General features: G+C 44.4%; 1 long non-coding RNA gene across 1 annotated transcript in view; it reads left to right on the top strand.

The window, feature by feature from the left end:
* The window catches only part of LOC102390938, a 55,082-nt gene extending 42,687 nt beyond the window's left edge, over positions 1–12,395 (top strand). Inside the window, exons 3-4 of the long non-coding RNA XR_006553271.1 lie at positions 7,760–7,825; positions 11,557–12,395. This is a non-coding gene — a long non-coding RNA (uncharacterized LOC102390938). The remainder of the gene's footprint in view (positions 1–7,759; positions 7,826–11,556) is intronic.
* Positions 12,396–14,663: the final 2,268 nt, after the last annotated feature.

Genomic DNA, 14,663 nt, shown 5'->3' with positions numbered 1-14,663 from the left:
CGACTCAGCAACTGAACTGAACTGAACTGAACTGATGACCTCTTCTATGGCCACCAAGAAAAATGAGAGTTTCCCTCCTTTGCACTCTCAGGGCAGCATGTACATTCCTCCAATAAAGCACCAATTTACATCAAGTTTTTGCATACTTATTCAGATCCCTCTGTTTAAATGCTTGTTCGTCTTTGAACCCTCAGTGCCTGGATCCAGGGATGGCACACAGTTTGCATTTGATGAATGAGGGAATGAATGAGTGTGTAACCTGAATCCTTCTGCTGTGACATCAGCCCTCATTTTGGTTGCTCAGAAGAAATAGAAACCAATTTGTCACTCTGCTCTGCTCGGATTAGTCACAGTTTAATCAACTACAGAGTGGCGTGATGTATTTACTGAGTTAAGTAAATGTTTAAAAAAAAAAACAATTCCAATTTTAATGCTGAATTGTCAATGCTTTTATACACTTACCCACCCACTCGCCTTGCTACTCATGTGTCTTGTACTTACTCTGGAGGCCACACAGTGTAGTAGACTCGAAGGTGGAGAGCTGCATTCTTGTGCCCAGTTTTCTCCAGGAATGTGTGGAACTCATCTTCACCCTGAAGGGGCTGGACTAAATCAGGACTTGAAACTTCCAAGACTCACAAGAACTATAGTGTCGACTTGGCCTCAGTGACGACTCAGCCCATTTGTTATGGCCATGTAGAAAGACGGGCCCAGTGATGCCAGATCTTACAATTTTTAAGAGAAGTTGGGAGTCTAAGGTTTTTATATAAAATGAGTGCTTTAAAAATATTATGTAGACATAGGCTATGAAAATTCAGGTACTCTCAAACATTGCTGTTGGGAGTGCAAAAAGATTTGACCCCTATGGTGAGGAATTTGACAATATCTTTGAAAACTACAGCTGCATTTACCCTTTGACCCAGCAAATCCTAATTCTAAGGATTTCCTCCGAAGAGTCACCTCCACGCTGCAGAATAAGATAGACACATGGTTACTTATTATGACATTATTTTAATAGCCCCAAATTGAAAACAACTTCAAATCTCTTTTTGAGATTTGGGGAACTGTTGAACTTTGGCTTATTCATACACACTGTGGAGTACTTTACAACTGGAAAAAAAGAATGGAATCTCTCTCTGTATTTACACGGCTAGACCTCCAGGATCATTTACATGATAAAAACAAAGTGTAGCACCCTGTATAGAAAAGTGCTCTTCAAACTCAAATCCCCAGCTGAGGACAGAGAGTTTTTGCAAAGCCCACTGTACTGATTCTCTTCTAGCTCTCCCTGCACCTGGGGATATGGGCTGTGTGTGTGTGTGTTTCTGCACTTGCGTGTGCCCCCATGGTAAGTGGCAGGGACCTATTTACTACAGATCTCCTACAGGGATGAGCACTGTCCAGAGGGCCATTGGCCAGAGCAGTGTTCCATTAGAGCAGCCTAGAGGAGTCATACAAATGTAATGTTGCAGAAAGACTATTGGACTGAATTTCAACAGTATTAAGTTCTAATGTCAATTCTGCCCCCAACTGCCATGAAGACCTTTCTCCTTCCTTCCACCAAATACAACTGCTATTTGTATGTTCATTTGTATAATGTCCTTTCTACCACATGCCTTGAGAACCGCATGAACAGTATGAAAAGGCAAAAAGATAGGACACTGAAAGACGAACTTCTCAGGTTGGTAGGTGCCCAAAATGCTACTGGAGATCAGTGGAGAAATAACTCCAGAAAGAATGAAGAAACAGAGCCAAAGCAAAAATAACACCCAGTTGTGGAGGTGATTGGTAATAGAAGCAAAGTCTGATGCTATAAAGAGCAATATTGCATAGGAACCTGGAATGTTAGGTCCATGAATCAAGGCAAATTGGAAGTGGTCAAACAGGAGATGGCAAGAGTGAACATCAACATTTTAGGAATCAGTGAATTAAAATGGACTGGAATGGGTGTATTTAACTCAGATGATCATTATATCTATTACTGTGGGAAAGAATCCCTTAGAAGAAATGCAGTAGCCATCATAGTCAACAAAAGAGTCCGAAATGTGTACTTGGATGCAATCTCAAAAACGACAAATAATCTCTGTTCATTTCCAAGGCAAACCATTCAATATCACGGTAACCTAAGTCTATGCCTTGAACAGTAATGCTGAAGAAGCTGAAATTGAATGGTTCTATGAAGACCTACAAGACCTTCTGGAACTGACACCCAAAAAAAATGTCCTTTTCATTATAGGGGACTAGAATGCAAAAGTAGGAAGTCAAGAGCTACCTGGAGTAACAGGCAAATTTGGCCTTGGAGGACAAAATGAAGTAGGTCAAAGGCTAACAGAGTTTTGTTAAGAGAATGCGCTGGTCATAGCAAACACCCTCTTCCAACAACACAAGAGAAGACTCTACACATGGACATCACCAGATGGTCAACACCGAAATCAGATTGATTATATTCTTTGCAGCCAAAGATGGAGAAGCTCTATACTGTCAGCAAAAACAAGACTGGGAGCTAACTGTGGCTCAGATCATGAACTCCTTATTGCCAAATCCAAACTTAAATAGAAAAAATTAGGGAAAACCACTAGACCATTCAGGTGTGACCTAAATCAAATCCCTTACAATTATACAGTGGAAGTGACAAATAGATTCAAAGGATTAGATCTGATAGAGTGCCTGAAGAAATATGGACAGAAGTTTGTCACATAGTACAGGAGGCAGTGACCAAGACCATCCCCAAGAAAAAGAAATGCAAAAAGGCAAAATGGCTGTCTGAGGAGGCCTTACAAATACCTGAGAAAAGAAGAGAAGTGAAAAGCAAAGGAGAAAAGGAAAGATATACCCATTTGAGTGCAGAGTTCCAAAGTACAGAAAGGCGAGATAAGAGAGCCTTCCTCAGTGATCAGTGTGAAGAAATAGAGGAAAACAATAGAATGGGAAAGACAAGAGATCTTGTCAAGAAAATAAGAGACACCAAGGGAACTTTTCATGCAAAGATGGGAACAATAAAGGACAGAAATGGTATGGACCTAGCCAAAGCAAAAGATATTAAGAAGAGTGGCAAGAATACACAGAAGAACTATACAAAAAAGATCTTCATGACCCAGATAATCACCATGGTATGATCGTTCACCTAGAACCAGACATCCTGGATTGTGAAGTCAAGTGGGCCTTAGGAAGCATCACTATGAACAAAGCTAGTGGAGGTGATGGAATTCCAGTTGAGCTATTTCAAATCCTAAAAGGTGATGCTGTGAAAGTGCTGCACTCAATATGCCAGCAAATTTGGAAAACTCATTAGTGGCCACAGGACTGGAAAAGGTCAGTTTTCATTCCAATCCCAAAGAAAGGCAATGCCAAAGAATGCTCAAACTACCACACAACTGCACTCATCTTACACGCTAGTAAAGTAATGCTCAAAATTCTCCAAGCCAAGCTTCAACAGTACATGAACTGTGAACTTCCAGATGTTCAAGCTGGATTTGGAAAAGGCAGAGGAACCAGAGATCAAATTGCCAACATCCATTAGATTATCGAAAAAGCAAGAGAGTTCCAGAAAAACAACTATTTCTGCTTTATTGACTATGCCAAAGCCTCTGACTGTGTGGATCACCACAAACTGTGGAAAATTCTTCAAGAGATGGGAACACCAGATCACCTAACCTGCCTCTTGAGAAATCTGTATGCAGGTCAGGAACCAACAAGTAGAACTGGACAGGGAACAACAGATTGGTTCCAAATAAGGAAAGGAGTACATCAAGGCTGTATATTGTCACCCTGCTTATTTAACTTATATGCAAAGTACATCATGAGAAACGCTGGGCTGGAAGAAGCACAAGGTGGAATCAAGATTGCTGGGAGAAATATCAATAACCTCAGATATGCAGATAACACCACCCTTATGGCAGAAAGTGAAGAACTAAAGAGCCTCTTGATGAAAGTGAAAGAGGAGAGTGAAAAAGTTGGCTTAAAGCTCAACATTCAGAAAACTAAGATCATGGCATCTGGTCCCATCATTTCATGGGAAATAGATGGGGAAACAGTGGAAACAGTGACAGACTTTATTTTGGGGGGCTCCAAAATCACTGCAAATGGTGAATCACTGCAGCCATGAAATTAAAAGATGTTTGTTCCTTGGGAGAAAACTTATGTCCAACCTAGACAGCATATTAAAAAGAAGAGACATTACTTTGTCAACAAAGGTCCATCTAGTCAAGGCTATGGTTTCTTCAGTAGTCATGTTTGGATGTGAGAGTTGGAACATAAAGAAAGCTGAGCACTGAAGAATTGATGCTTTTGAACTATGGTGTTGGAGAAGACTCTTGAGAGTCCCTTGAACTGCAAGGAGATCCAACCAGCCCATCCTAAAGGAAATCAGTCCTAAATATTCATTTGAAGGACTGATGTTGAAGCTGAAACTCCAATACTTTGGCCACCTGATGCGAATAACTGATTCACTGGAAAAGACTGGGATTCTGGGAAAGATTGAAGGCAGGAGGATAAGGGGATGACAGAGGATGAGGCAGTTGGATGGCATCACCGACTCAGTGGACATGAGTTTGAGTAGGCTCTGGGAGTTGGTGATGGACAGGGAGGCCTGGCATGCCGCAGTCCATGGGGTCACAAAGAGTCGGATATGACTGAGTTACTGAACTAAACCGAACTTCTACCACTAGACCATGAGTCCTGGGAGACCATAAATGATCTGTTTGCCTGCTTGTCAGAGTGCCTGGCATGTAGTAGGTTCTCAATAGTATCTACTGAATGAATGACTAAAGAATGAAATGGGTGATGGACGTAAAGAACTTAGCATAGTACCCAGGCGTGGTTGTCTTCGATCACAGGTGGTGGCACCTTACTTAGTGTTAGAATGGTGATGCCTGTAAGTTGTATGACTTTAGGCAGGTTGATTAAATCCCAAGTTGGTTTTCTCATCTGTGTTATGGATACAGTGTTGTTTTGAGTATTAATAAGATAACATAGGCAAATTACTCAGGATATGGTTTGGCACATAAAAGATAATTAGCAACGGTTATTACTAGAGAGAAACAGTGCAAAATAAACTGAAGAATCAGGCAAATCCCTAGATTAATGTTGAGATGCTTTAAAAGGCATTGTGCAGCCTCTCTTTGCAGCTTCCGCTGTCCTCTTACGTAGGCAGCCATTCATTCATTAAAATGTGCTGGTTGAACAGATACTATGCTGGGCACCATGCCAGCTGCTAAGAGTAGTAGCAAAAAAAATGAGTAATTAACGAGTCTGAGTTTCTTTTGGGGTGATGAAAATATTCTAAAACTGATTATGGTGGTGGTTACACACAACTCTATGAATATACTAAAATTCATTGAATTGGATACTTGAAGTGGGTAAATGAATTGAATGGCACGTGAATAATATCTCCATAAAGCTGCTGTTGAAAAGACATGAAGAGTAGATCTGTGTCTACCCTTTCCTATTTGGGCAGCTTATGTCACCTCTCTACTTCAAAATGGTAAAGAACCTGCCTGCAATGCAGGAAACTTGAAAGATATGGGTTTAATCCCTGGGTCAGAAAGATCCCCTGGAGGAGGAAATGGCAATCCACTTCAGTATTCTTGCCTGGGAAATCCCATGGGTAGAGGAGCATGGGGCTATACTCCATGGGGTCACGAAGAGTCAGACATGACTGAGCACACAGGGTGGAGGTCTGGAAAATAGGAATAATAAGCGAACCTAACTTGGAGAGTTTTGGTGAGAATTAAAAGAAAGAATGTAAAGTGCAAACTTAGAGTTGGGTATGTAACAAGAGAGCTCTATCAATGTTAGCTAACAGGATACCCATCATCTTCATTAATATGTAAATGCTAAAATAGAAATTACCTGAGTAGAGTGGGGAAAATTACCGTAGCAATATGGGCTCTTAGCTCTACTGCATGGCTTGGCCGGGGTCGGGGGTGGTGGGAGAGGTTGGGGCGGGGGGAGGGGACGGGGAGGAGTCAGTGAGAAGGTAAAGGAGGAGCAGATAACGTCTAGTCTGGGGAAGAATCCATCCACACAGAAAGACGTAATGGGCAACCCTGGAAGAGGGATAAGTGTGAGGAAGGGCATGGGGGTAAGAGACCACAAAGTGACGGTAAGGAACTGCTGCTGCTGCTGCTGCTAAGTCGCTTCAGTCCTGTCCGACTCTGTGCGACCCCAGAGACCGCAGCCCACCAGGCTCCCCCGTCCCTGGGATTCTCCAGGCAAGAACACTGGAGTGGGTTGCCATTTCCTTCTCCAATGCATGAAAGTAAAAAGTGAAAGTGAAGTCGCTCAGTTGTGTCCGACTGCCAGCGACCCCATGGACTGCAGCCTACCAGGCTCCACCGTCCATGGCATTTTCCAGGCAAGAGTACTGGAGTGGGTTGCCATTGTAAGGAACTACTAGCAGTTTTACCCAGAGTTCAAGGCCAGCAGCTTGAACTCCATTGTGAAGACAATGGGGAGATCACCAGTGGGAAGTAACATGGCAAACCTGTGTACCAGTATAGTCACTACAGTGGGAGTATGGACTTTTAAGAGATGCTGGACTGAAGCGATGCTCCACTGATGCTGGTGGAGGAGTTAGGCGACTACTGCAACAATTCAAGTGAGAGATGATAAACGCTTTAACTTGGACTCGAAGACCACGGTATCAAGGCCAAGGCCCTTTTGATCATAAGGGACAGATACTCACTCATAAATCCAAGGAAAGGCTACATATACATCAGGGAACCCCACAGAAGCCCTAGAGCAGGGATCTGGATCTGGACAGGCATCCCAGAAACCTGGACTTGAACTAGGAAACCAGGAGCCAAAGCGGTTATCTTTCATGATTAATTCTTTCAGCATCTCTGCTCCTCTGTCTTCACTTTTAAAACTAATACACTTCTTGTGTTATTGATGGTTTCTGCTTTCCCATAACTTCTCCTTGTGTGTGCCCCAAGAGTAGTCTCCACCCCAATGCCACCTGAACTTCCATCTTCAGGGACCACAACCAGCTGCCTTCTTCTCTCTGTGCCACTTGTTTCCAATTCCTAAGACAAAATCTGAATGGCTATGCTCATCCTTTTGATTCAAGTCAGGCAAATCATGGTCCAAGGGCCTGCCAATAAGTGAGGCTGATGCGCAAGGTAGAGAATTTGGCTATTTGAGATAGTAGAGCTCTGATCACAGATTCTTGCAGTCACCTGAAATATGTCTTATATAGTAGGCCTAGAGGGGAAGGGATACATTTAAAATTTATTAGGCAATAAAACCAGTGTTATTAGGTAATTGTTCGAATGTGGGAGGTGAGCTGGAGTGGAGGCAGGGATGAATGACATCAGGATTTGGCCTCGGTAACTGGGCGATCTCTCAGCTCCACCTTCCTCTCTGGTGGTGGTGTCCTCAGGGTCTCAGGAAGCTTCTCCACTTGACACAAAATCTCAGCAGAGAACGCATGATTATTCCAGGCTGGGAAATGTGAGGCACGTTTACCACGAGGATACTGGGAAGGGTATAGGGTAACAAGCGGAACAGTGCAATACTCTGTGACTAGAAACAGAGGTGTGCTGTCCGGCCCTTAGCCTGAAGGGGGCGTGGCGGGGAGGGCCGTTCTCAGAACCCAGAGAGGAGGCCTGCCGGACAAGAGCTGTGGCCTTCAGCGGTTTACACAGCCAGCCTCTGCTGCTGCTGCTGCTAAGTCGCTTCAGTCGTGTCCGATTCTGCCATAACCCATAAGGAAGCTGGGGAAAGAAACATCCTTACCTGACTCTTCTCCCTCCCTCAGGTATCCTGCCCTGGCTCCCCAAGGGTTGCCGTAACAGGAAGATAGAGGGCAAGGAAGCTCACTGAGGTATGTTATATAGCCTCCTTGTGTGGGGGGTGAGGAACAAGGGTAAGACATCCAGTCCACTCTTCATCATAGGTCAGGAAGGAACCACTACTTCTTGATGACACAAAATCGAAACGGGATTGTTTTGCTTTGCCTTGGGTAGGTCAGGAATCCATCCCTGGACCAATCACTGCAGTAGGAGCAGAGAGTATACTCTGATTGGCTAAGCCAGAAGCTAAGGGTGGAGTCAGCTCTGATCTAACCTCCCAGCTGAGACGCAGAAAGGCAAATCCCCCAAGAATAATCAGGGTGTTGTTAACTGACCTGATAAAAAGAACAGATGTTCACTACTGCCCGTAACAGAACTCATCGAGGACTTCTGATCAAGGGTGGGAGGTGGGGGTGGGATGTGGAGAGCGGTAGTGTTCCTGTTGGACAGATTAGGGGAAGAGACCAGTGTGCCCTGCTGAATGAGTGAGCCTGGCAGTAAAGGACGGAGCTGCCCCTCTCCATGCCCCAGTTCCCTAGCAGGGGCAAAAGCTAACACTCTGTGGCTCCAGTGCTCACCAGCAAGTTGTTAAGTAACAAGTTCAGCCTCTCATCAAGAGTGCAGATGTCACCGGTGAGGACCATCAAGTCTTCAAATATTTTTTGACATGCACACACTGCTACATTTATTTACTTTTGGCTGTGCTGGGTCTTCTTTGCTGCATGCGGGCTTTCTCTAGTTGCAGAGAGTGGGGGCTGCTCTCTAGTTGCGGTGCACGGGCTTCTCATTGCAGGGACTTCTCTTGTTGCAGAGCACAGGCTCTAGGTGCGTGGGCTTCAGTAGTTGCAGCATGTGGGCTTTGTTGTTCTATGGCATGTGGAATCTTCCTGCACCAGGGATCGAACCCATGTCTCCTGCATTGACAGGTGGATTCCTATCCACTGTGCCACCAGGTAAGTCCAAGACCACCAAGTCTTGTTTTCTGAAATCATTCCTTGCAGTTAAAGACCTCTCTGGACCCACTGAAGTTTGCTGGAAGGTGCCACCTAGTGGAACATCCTATGATGTGCCACTTAGACCAAAGGAAACCTTAGAAGAGTTTTAGAGCCGAAAGTCACAAGCACTGGTTTGCTCAAACTTGGTCACAGATTGGAATCACCTAGGAATAACTGGTGGAGAAGGCACTGGCACCCCACTCCAGTACTCTTGCCTGGAAAATCCCATGGGCGGAGAAGCCTGGTAGGCTGTAGTCCATGGGGTTGCTAAGAGTCGGACACAACTGAGCGACTTCACTTTCACTTTTCACTTTCATACATTGGAGAAGGAAATGGCAACCTACTCCAGTGTTCTTGCCTGGAGAATCCCAGGGACGGGGGAGCCTGGTGGGCTGCGGTCTCTGGGGTCGCACAGAGTCGGACAGGACTGAAGCGACTTAGCAGCAGCAGCAGCAGGAATAACTGAGTCTTACCCTCAGAGGTTCTGACTTAATTGGTCTGGGGTGCACGGTGGGCATCCAGAGTTTACAAACATCCCCAGATGATTTTATGTACAGCCAAAGTTAAGACCACTGGGTTATAGAATACCCAATCTTTTATTTTACAGAAACACCCACAGACAGTGACACTTCTCCAACAGCCTCAGACTTCTAGGAAGCCCCTTCCTGCTGCACCCCACCACATCTCTGTTTGTAATTTGTGCAACTTTCTTCTTTTATGCATAAATGAAAAGCAACGATAGAGGAAGCCCTGATATTTATTTTAGTGGCAGTGCTAGGAGGAGGATGGCTTCTTCTGCATCTGATATTTGCATCTGACCCTTCCGACTAATACTGTAAGATGTACCCACTCAATGACGTAGGATATTTGCTCTTGAGATATATGGCCTTCTCTTCTCTTTCAGATAATCGTATTCTGTTATACTTGAGGCACCTTCTGCATCCACTGTCTTGATCCAATAGCATTCCTTTATAGTTGGCAGAATAGGTTTAATTGGCATCTCAGTGTGGAAATGACAAAGTAGGCTCCAAGCGAGAGACAGGCAATTTTCTGTCTAGAGGTCATTTCAAATAGGCTTCCTACAAACTCTTTCTTTTTATTCAAACCAGGAGCTGAAATGCCACTAAATGCACACACTGGACTGAAGCACCATGTCTGGCTCCCCTTCTCCCATCCTACCCTGCAAGACTGAATCCCAGAATTTTAGAATTTAAAAACACCTTAACAAGCATCTGGTTCAAGTGCTTTATTTAATGCAGTCATATTCTGTATTTATTGAGACTGCCCTAATTCCTGCTACCACGCACACTCCTAGATCCATTCATGATAAACATGATGCTCAGAGAATTTGAGTGACATGTCTGAAGCTACAATGAGGGTAAGGGCAAAATCTGGACTGATCCAGGCTTATCAGAGCCATGTGGGGAAATTTCGACTGCAGGACTTGGGTTCTCTTGCTCTCTATTTAGAAGTTTGAACTTGTTAAATGACCAGCCTGGTAGAGAGAGCAATTTGGATTACTGACACCAGTGTTAATAAATTTTCTGAGTGCAGGTTTTAAAGAGGTGAATGTTTGATTGATGGATTGATTCATTTCCCAAATGTTTGTGGAGAACCTGTTTGGGTCAGGTACTGCATCAGGCATTGAGGGTAAGCTGGAGAGCAAAACAAACACAAGATGCTCCCTGTCCTCACAGGGCTCACAGTCCAGTGGAGGAGACAGATATCAATCACCCTGTAACTGGAAACACTGTGACTCTTAAGGAAAGGCATTGCTAAGAGGTCACAGAACTGGGGAGCTTAGGCAGGTTTCTCTGAGAGTGTTTGACGACCTTGACCATCTCGCAGAAAAGGAGGGGCAAGAAGTCTTCAGGCTTGCACACACCAGAAGTCCAACAATCAGAAATTTCCTGTGTTTTTCTTAGAGTCAAGGAGACCTCTCTCCCACCAGTTTGGAAATTATATTATGGAGTCACGATTATCCTCATTTCACCTATGAGGAAACTGAGGCTCAGAGTAGCTAAGGCCCTTGGCCAAGGTCAAAGAGTGTTAGAAGTAGACTGGTTATCACACGAACACCTCCTGACTTGCTGATCCATTCCACTTTCACACACCCTTAGCTCAGCCTGCTGCTGCTGCTGCCAAGTCGCTTCAGTCATGTCCGACTCTGTGCGACCCCATAGACGACAGCCCACCAGGCTCCCCCATTCCTGGGATTCTCCAGGCAAGAACACTGGAGTGGGTTGCCATTTCCTTCTCCAATGCATGAAAGTGAAAAGTGAAAGTGAAGTCACTCAGTCGTGTTCAACTCTTCACGACCCCATGGACTGCAGCCCACCAGGCTCCTCCATCCATGGGGTTTTCCAGGCAAGAGTACTGGAGCGGGTTGCCATTGCCTTCTCCAAGCTCAGCCTAGGCCAGACCAACCTGAGGGTAGAGCCCTTGACAAATGGGGTCAACCACATGAAGAAAGCTAAGGTGAGGCCGTCGAGAAGGAAAGGTTTTTGTATCCTCATAAGGAAGGCTGATGGCCTGCACCTATCTTGTCATCTCTCTTCCAACTGACCCTTCTTGCTGAAGGATGTCTGGGTATACTAAAAATCTACCTGTTGCTGATGACAAGTGGAAAACTGAAGAGTGAGCAAGACAATAAGCAAATCATAAAAATAAAGGAAAAAAGAAAAGGAAGTTAAGATGGGAAGATAGGAGGAAAGAGGAGACACTAACCACTCATCAGATGTGTGCATTCAACACTTTCTATGTTCCAGGCATGCAGAAATGTGGGGATAGAGCAAGAATGAGCCATTGAAATCTCAGCCCCACACAGCTGACATTCTATTTGGAGAAGCTCAGTGATAAACAAGTCAACAAGCAAATACATAAAACTATCACTCAGAGGGATATGCACCATGAAGAGAACACAGCAAGATGTAAAGTAGAAGAGAATCATGTGCAGGTTGATGGTGAGGGAGGGTCTCTGTGAGGACGGAGGTCTTTAAGCTGATATCTGAAAGCTGAGAGAGAGCAATGATGGGTGGAAGATCCAGGGAAAGAGAGGCGAAGGCTAGTTCAAAGCCTTTGCAGCTAGAATGAGAATAAAGCTTTCAAGGACCAGAAGGAAGGTGGGTGTGGCTGGAGCATGTGACTGGTGTGGCTTGGAGTGAGTGACAAGGAGCATGAAGGGTGAGGTGGGAGAGGCTAGGCCTGGAGGTGGAGGTTTTTGCCGTATAGCCAAAATCCTGTTCATCCTTCCTCAGTGTACCTCTGGATGCTGAACTTTTACTTCAACCACAGCTACTAGTCACATTAGACCAGGGTCTGTGGTAAGCCCTTTGTGCAAATTATCTCATTTAGAGCCCATAATAGCACAGGAAAATCTGCTTGGTGTTATGTGGCAGCCTGGATAAGGGGGAAGTTTGAGAGAGAATGGATTCATGTATATGTATGGCTGAGTGCCTATGCTGCCCTCCTGAAACTATCTCAGCATTGTTAATTGATTATACCAAAATATGAAATTAAAAGTTAAAAAAAAATTTTTAGTTTTATTTTTAAAATTTTATTGAAGTATAGTTGATTTACAATGTGTTAATTTCTGCTGTAAGCAAAGTGACTCAGTTATACATATATATATTATTTTTCATATTCTTTTCCATTTTGGTTTATCACAGGATACTGAATATTTAATAGTCCCCTTTGCTATACAGTAGGATCTCTTTGTTTATCCATCCTATATATACAAGTTTGCATCTGCTAATCCCAAACTCCCAAGCCTTCCTTTTCCCACCCCACCTCCCCCTCAGCAACCATAAGTCTGTTCTCTTTGTCTGCGTGTCTGTTTCTGCTTTGAAAATATGTTCATTTGTGCTGTAGTTTAGATTCCACATATAAGTGACATCATGTGGTATTTGTCTCTTTCTTATTTCACTTTGTATGATAATCTCTAGGTCCATCCACATTGCTGCAAATGGCATTATTCTGTTCTTTTTTATGGCTGAGTAATATTCTATTGTATACATGTACCACATCTTCGTTACCTGCCAGGAGCCAGCATGAGAAGCTCCGCCCATGGCAAAGGTCATGAGGAAGGAGGTTCGGCATACACAAAGGCGGGATCGAGCCTCAGGAGTCCCCCTGGAAATTCTCGAGCATCTACCCCCAAAACCAGAGTCTGCCTACTTTCTGCTTTGTGCTCCCACCTACACCTCTGACTTTACAGGGGCTGTCCCCCACTACCTCTCTCTGAAAAAAAGTTAACTTACAGCTCCAGTTAATAATTCCTGGGTGTGACAGTGTTTCAACCTACAAACTCCTTTGGAAGTCCTCTAGCCTGCCTGAATAGGTTTTTCCGGCCACATGTGATTGTTCAGAGCCTCCCAACTTTGAGAGGCATGAGATGTTCTAAACTGTCTAAATACAGATTCCTTTGAGCAGTTAAAAGATTGATTAGAAATTGTATTGGTGAAGGGTTTTTCACTTCTTGGGCCAATGTTTGCTGCTAAGTTTCCATATCCCTTATCTACTGTGTCCCTGGCAGTGTGTTGATTAATATAACTGGTGTAAGTAGTAGCTTTAATGTTTGTAACCTTGGACCCTTGAGTTAATTCTTTTTCTTGTTATAGCCCACCACACCTTTGCCCTGTAGGAATGCAACTTTATCTAATGCTTTTGGAGGGTGGCGCCTGACCAATCACCTTTAGAGAAAAATAAGTTTTCTGAAGAAAGGTTCTTAAAATGTAAACAGGCCTCCAGGCCAGAAGATGATGCAAATCACCTAAACTTTTGCATATGATAAGTTTGCAGGAAGAAAGCCTGGCTTACTGCATGACTCTACCCCTTCCCCCATTATCCTCTATGCATAACTTAAGGTATAAAAACTACTTTGAAAAATAAAGTGCGGGCCTTGTTCACCGAAACTTGGTCTCCCCATGTCGTTCTTTCTCTCACCTTCTGGCTGAATTATTCAGCCTCTTTTCTCCACTGAAATTCCTCACCGAGCTATCCTTACTCTATTACTCTTTATATCCTTAATTAACGTTTAATTAAGCAATTGTTTCCTGATCCTCGCTGTCACCGTCCCCGCTTCGAATTCCCTGGATCCACCGGGGCTGGACCCCAGCACTTACCCACTCATCTGTCAATAGACATTTAGATTGTTTCCATGTCTTGGCTATTGTAAATAGTGCTGCTATGAACATTGGGGTGCATGTATCTTTTCAAATTATAGTTTTGTCTGGGTATGAAAGCAACATTTCTTGTTCAATTTCAGTTGATGACTTGATCAGTTTCCCCAGGAAAACAGCCTTAGCTCCTGTGCTGCTCACATGTCTCCAGTGGTATTGTCTTGGTGAGTGTGATAAAGCCCTGAGAGGATCACCACCCTCACCCGCAGGCTCACCACCCAGGCCTGGCATGTCTTACATTGTGCTCAAAGAGTCCTGAAATTAGAGCTGGGTTTGTGGGCTAGAGTTTCTAGTGAGGGCTAATCCAGCTGATGTGAAGCTTTGATCAACAAGTCCCTCAGATAAGACATAAGAAACAGCTTAAATCCAATTTTGTGCAGACTCCTTCTGGGAGCTAGAAGGCATGGGGAAGAGAGAGACACTGAAGATTCTCCCATCCATGACCTCAGGTGCTATACTTCACTCAGCTGGTGATTAGGCACCCCACTCCAGTACCCTTGCCTGGAAAATCCCATGGACGGAGGAGCCTGGTAGGCTGCGGTCCATGGGGTCACGAAGAGTCGGACACTTACTGAGCGACTTCACTTTCACTTTTCACTTTCATGCACTGGAGAAGGAAATGGCAACCCACTTCAGTGTTCTTGCTAGGAGAATCCCAGGGACGGCGGAGCCTGGTGGGCTGCCATCTGTGGGAT

Source organism: Bubalus bubalis, chromosome 9 (genome assembly GCF_019923935.1).
Source record: "Bubalus bubalis isolate 160015118507 breed Murrah chromosome 9, NDDB_SH_1, whole genome shotgun sequence".
In the NCBI taxonomy this organism is placed as follows: domain Eukaryota; kingdom Metazoa; phylum Chordata; class Mammalia; order Artiodactyla; family Bovidae; genus Bubalus; species Bubalus bubalis.
Note: the sequence above shows the minus strand (reverse complement) of the source record. Positions and strands in the feature narration are given on the sequence as shown.